This window comes from Tachyglossus aculeatus, chromosome 3 (assembly GCF_015852505.1).
Source record: "Tachyglossus aculeatus isolate mTacAcu1 chromosome 3, mTacAcu1.pri, whole genome shotgun sequence".
NCBI classification, from domain to species: Eukaryota; Metazoa; Chordata; class Mammalia; order Monotremata; family Tachyglossidae; genus Tachyglossus; species Tachyglossus aculeatus.
The window spans coordinates 92038468-92044488 of NC_052068.1; the positions used below are offsets into that span (position 1 = coordinate 92038468).

Genomic DNA, 6021 nt, shown 5'->3' on the forward strand with positions numbered 1-6021 from the left:
TCCTAGTTCTTGCTCCACCACTTTCCTGCTGTGTGATCTTGTGCAAGTTACTTAACTTCTCTGGGCCTCAATTTGATACTAAATAGGAGACTACATTGTAGGTCAGCAGATATTCTGAGAGGTCATTTATCACAGGTAATCGAGAGGGTAAAGGGAGACAGCCTACTCCTCCTCAGTCATTTCACTGTCAGTTCATTTCCCTTCTGTCTGAAACCAGCCTTGTCCCATGGTTTAGGGCTGGACAGGCACTGATTCCCAGAGGGGAAGGAGCGCTGCTGGGCCTGAAGCTCCAGTTGTGCTGGAAGTTCTCTCAATCAATCAATCAATCATATTTATTGAGCGCTTACTGTGTGCAGAGCACTGGACTAAGCGCTTGGGAAGTACAAGTTGGCAACATATAGAGACAGTCCCTACCCAAAAGTGGGCTCACAGTCTAAAAGTCTCTCCCACCTTCTCCAAGTGAGTCCAGGGAAGGAAAGGATCCTTTAGAGCAAGGAACCTAGTTAGAAGCTGGGGACATAAGGGCTGTGATGGGAGGCATGTATACCTAAATTCTGGATTTCATTTATCACAGAACTGGTGCCCCATAGGGAACACCAACCTAGGCATTGTCATCCAGTGAGAGCATTAGCATAGCCCTGGAGGGAGAAACACCCACAGTGGGGAAGCCCTTCTGAAATCTCATCTCCTTCAGGAAGTCTTCCCTGACTCATTGCTATTCCCTTAGTTTATATCCCTCAAATGACACGTCAGCACATCTTTACCACCTAAGCACTCATTTCCCTAAACCTTTCATAAGCCTTATGGACAGATCTTACCTACTCTATCACCTAAGCTCCAACTCGTTTACCTGTCCACGTGTCCTTCTCCCTTCCATCTGTAATTGATTTCAGTGTGTGTCTCCCACGCTAGAAAATGAACTCCTTAAAGGCATATTACTCAACCAACTCCCTCCTTCCTGCTTCATCTCACTGATCTCCTACTGCAATGCAAACTTTACAACCGACTCCTTTACCACAAACCCACTCTCTGTACCTCCATCTCACCTATTTTGCCAGCTACACTTGTTCTTTCTCGGACATGGAACATGGAATATGAGGTGAGGAAGTTGGAAAAAAAAGTCAAGTGGAAACTAGTTTAGACTTATAGGGACATGGCAGGGATCCAAAGTCTACCTTCCTTGCTGGAATCTCTTGGTTGGCCCTGAAGTTTGTATGATTGATTGTATGGTTGATGCCTGGGAGTACTGGAAGCCTTGTTCTCCCCCTCTACCCTATCAACCAGTCTTGGAGATGTCTAGACATTGCTCTAGTCAGGAGTTGGACAGGGGAACAGGGATAGAGGTAGAAAATCCTGAGATATTCCAACATTGAGTATCTTGGGGTTGACACAGATATGGAAACATTAGTACCACCACTAACATTTATTGCAGTTGTTTAGAATACTAATAATCAAGCACTAAGGAAAATACTGTACAAGCAGATACGGTTCCTGACCCACATGGGGCTCAAAGTCTAAGGGGGTGGGAGAACCTATATTTAATCCCTATTTTGTAGAATGGGAAACTGAGGCACAGAGAAGTTAACTTATTTGCCCAAGGTCACCCAACAAAGTGGCCAAAGTGGGATTAGAACTCAGGTCTCCTGACTGTCAGTTCTGTGCTCTATCCACTAGACCATGATGTGCCCTGACTGAACAAACACAATAAACATAAGGCACTGAACTTGATGCTTGCTCAGTCTGCAATCATGGGTAAAACATCACTATGTACTAAAAAACTGGGTTATGAATATTATCATCACCCCAATGTACACACAATTCTAGACCATATTGAATTTTTCATATCTCTTCTGTAACTCTCCTCTTTATTTTACTAAGAGGACTGCCCCATAGCACTGCATTTGGAGAACCTAGTGTCTGTCTTTGCACCAGCAAATTATATGTATCATTTAACTTTAAAAATGTAATTTGGTCTCAGTTTTACAGCAAGTACAAGACAACAACAACAATCCCATAACAACCTGTGTTCTAATCCCAGCTCCACCACTTATCTGCTGTGTGACCTTGAGCAAGTCACTTTACTTCTCTGTGCCTCAGTTACCTCAACTTTAAAATGGGGATGAATCTGGTGAGCTCCATGTGAGACAAGGACTGTGTCCAACTTGATTAACTTGTATTTATCCCAGTGCTTTGAACAGTGCTTGGCACATAGTAAGTGCTAAACAAGTACCATTATTATCATTATTATTATTATTATTATTATTAATAACTGGGTGAAAAGTATTTTGGGGTCAAGGGGGAGATGAATTATCCAGATGGCTTGCTTATGGAGAGTCCACAGCTGGTCAGAAGCAGGATACCATGATCATGATATCCATCAATCGGCTTCCACCATTTTCGGTTTTCTGCCCATTGCCCTGCGGGAAAATCCTCTAACCACATCTAGCAGCCAGTGGCCCAGTAGCCATTAATAATAATAATAATAATAATGACATTTATTAAGCATTTACTGTATGCAAAGCACTGTTCTAAGTGCTGGGTAGGTTACAAGGTGATCAGGTTGTCCCACACAGGGCTCACAGTCTTAATCCCCCGTTTACAGATGAGGTAACTGAAGCACAGAGAAGTTAAATGACTTGCCCAAAGTCACACAGCTGACAAGCGGCGGAGCCAGGATTAGAACCCATGATCTCTGACTCCAAAGCCCTGGTTCTTTCCACTGAACCATGCTACTTCTCAGAGTCCATTCTGCTGTGGACTCTGTTAAATACCCTCAGGAGCCGAGTCTTCAAGATTCATTCACTTCCACAGGAGCTCTATGCTCTGCTGATTGGGCTGCCTCCTTTACTGATCATGCTGTGAACTTTAGGGGTTGAAATTCCAAGTATAATCACGCTGCATTCTTTGTTGATTGAGCTGCCATTATCACTGCTTATGGAGTTATTACATTCTGTGCTTGTGCGTCCAGTTCCTGGCTTGTTTTGTCCAATATATTATGCAAAATAAACCGAACAGGAATTAGAATTTCTCCAACGTGCTGTGTCTTCAGAATCAGTGATGGCAAAATGCTTAGAGGTTTTTTTTTTTTACCCCCTTCTCTCCAAACAGTGGCATGATCATAGTTCCCCAATTGAAGCAGTTGACTCTGAAGAGCCTGTTCCATTTACTATATGCAAATTCCCTCTCCTGACAAAGACACTGATTGCATCTTTATTTGCTTTATCCAAGATTCCAAAAGCCATCGTTAAGGCTATAGAAAAAACACTTCAATGGCCTCCAAACAAATGACATTCTTGTAGGTTTGATGGTCCCTTTGTGCACAAGCTGAAGCTGTGGACGCCAACACAATTGGAGTCCCTGGCTCCCTGAAACCACTCAGCCAATTCTGTTGCACCAAAGACTTTCTGGGCCCCTTTCCAAGGGAGGAGAGAACAGCAGCCCATCCCCATCGGGGAGATTTCCCAGGAAGGACAGTTGGGCCCTCAGATGCCTGGAGGGCGGAGGACCACAGCTATCTCCAAGTTTTCCCAAGGGTCGGATGCTCTTCTGGAGAATCCCCCACAAATAAAGAAATGAACGCACTAAGGGAATTACATGTGTGGCTCGTTGAGAGCTGCAGAATATGAAACTCCCCAAGTGAAATGGGGCAAAAGACTGTGAGCTCCCTCAGTGTTTGAAATCAAATGATGCAACTCCCTCAGCCAAGTCAGAAACAATTGAATGAGGGCACTGGCTTCTGCATTCAAATGGAGATAAGACTCAGCCCAATCAGGAAAATTTAACAGTCTGATCATTAAGTTAGGCAAGACGACTGACGGAGAGGTAAATAAAAAGCAGCAGGCAAGATGTGCAGTTTGATCATTGAAGGCTAAGATCCAGAGCTGGGGAAGGCCAGCAGCCTTTTAGAACTGGCAGGCGATTCCTACTCTCTTTCAGATGCTGTGGGCACTGGAAAACTTCAAATGCACTCCACTGAGAGCTTTCAGCCTGAGCTTTCAAGCACCCTGGAGCTCAAAATGAAACTTAACCCATGAGGTTCTGATGCACTCCAAAACACTCACATTGTCATCTGAAATGACAATGTGAAATGTGAAATGACCCAGATGCCTGTTCATCTCTGGGTAGTTTTGCTGGATGACCTTTGGCAAGTGGCTTAACCTCTGTGCCTTAGAGACCTACTCTGTAAAAATGAGGAGGAAGATGGATGTTCTCTTAATTTGGTGTGCCCGGGGTTAAAATCACCTGGGTAATTTTGTGTTTAGTAGGAAGTTGGGTGTTATTCATGAATTATGATTAGTACAGAGGCAGAAGGATCTGGATATATACTGGATTTTCTTTTCGGTTGCCAATCTCCTTCCATTAAATCCATTCAATTTCTCCCTCTAGTATGTACCAGATGGAATATGCCAGTCAGTTAGTCCATCAATCACTCAGGCTGATGTCACCCTGACAACTTTCACTGAGTGTTCCCACTGCAAGCAAAGAAGACATTACCCCTGATCACAGATGGGAGTGACAGGGATACCTGCATATACACACATACGTACCATGCTAAGGGCTGAGGCAAGAAAAAAGCACGATCCTTGCCTTCGAAGGATAAGCAGTCTGGTGGAAGGGGCAGAAAACTCTCTCTCTCTCTCTCTCTCTCTCTCTCTCTCTCTCTCTCTCTCTTTCTCTCTGTACTGAAGGGGAAGACAGAAGGAGAAGGAACCCTAGCCCCTCTCTCTCAGGGCCTGACAAATTTCAAGGGGGAAGGCACAAGACTATGCACTTTGCAGTTTACCCTTTAAGCACTTCTATACTCACCCCAGCCCTACAATACTTAGGTAAATATCCTTCTTGTCTTGTCTTATGCCGTCCAGTTGTTTCCGACCCATAGCGACACCACGGACACACATCTCTCCCAGAACTCCCCTCTCTCCATCTGCAATCATTCTGGTAGTGTATCCACAGAGTTTTCTTGGTAAAAATATGGAAGTGGTTTACCGTTGCCTCTTTCCGTGCAGAAAACTCGAGTCTCCACCCTTGACTCTCTCCCATGTTGCTGCTGTCCAGCACAGGTGAGTTTTGACTTGTAGCAGATTGCCTTCCACTTGCTAGCCACTGCCCAAGCTAGGAATGGAATGGGTATGGCTCTGCTTGACTCTCCCTCTCATAGCCGAAACTGGCAGAGTCCTGGAAACTCTCCAGGTGTGACCCTGAGAGGGGAAATATCCTTACATTCTACTATTTCTTCTATCCCTAATCCATTTTAATATCTGTCCCCTGCTATAGACTGGAAGCCCCTTGTGGGCAGGGATCACAGCTACCTACTCTCTTGTACTGTGTTTACACAAATGTTTAGCTCAGTGTTCTGCACGGAGTAAGTGCTCAGTGAATACCACTGAATCAGAGACATGCAGAAACCCTAAAATAAAAACAACCTCCACAAGTTCCAAGTGGCAGAAAACGGGAAAAAAATATCTAAGACCAAAATGATGGAAACACTTGCGCTTATCCTTCACAATTGGTTCAGGATAGCTAGATGGACTGGTATAAGCAGGGTTAATCAGGGATAGTCCCAGCCCTTTGGCCTGATGCTTTCAATCAATGATTCAATCAACAGTATTTATTGAGTGCTTACTGTATGCAAAGCACCGTACTAAGTACTTGGGAGAGCACAGTACAGCACAGCTGGCAGTCATGACCTTTCCCCTTAAAGATCTGCCAATATATTGGGGGGAGACAGAAATCAAAGTAAATTATAGATAGGGCAAGCAGAAGAGTATACACTAATGCACAAAAGTGTGTTATGGGAGTGGGGTTAAGGTGAGTATCAAAGTGCTTAGGGCAGACTCAAGTGCAAAGGTGGCAGAAGGGAAGGAGAATACTGTGAAAAGCCTTCCTGAAGGAGATGGGATTTTAGTAGGGCTGAAGATGGGGGGAGGACATTGATAAGGTCCTCCCTTTCCTTTCCATTCAAATGGCTGTTATGCTGGTTCAGGCACTTGGAATATTTCTGCTTGACTACTTCATCAGCCT

The 6021-nt window shown here is 44.4% G+C and overlaps 1 non-coding gene across 1 annotated transcript; it reads right to left on the bottom strand.

Annotated features, from left to right (window-relative positions):
* Positions 1-5070: 5070 nt before the first annotated feature.
* LOC119925956 lies at positions 5071-5208 on the bottom strand. Its single transcript, XR_005449877.1, has one exon. It is a non-coding gene; the product is annotated as a small nucleolar RNA SNORA7 (small nucleolar RNA).
* Positions 5209-6021: the final 813 nt, after the last annotated feature.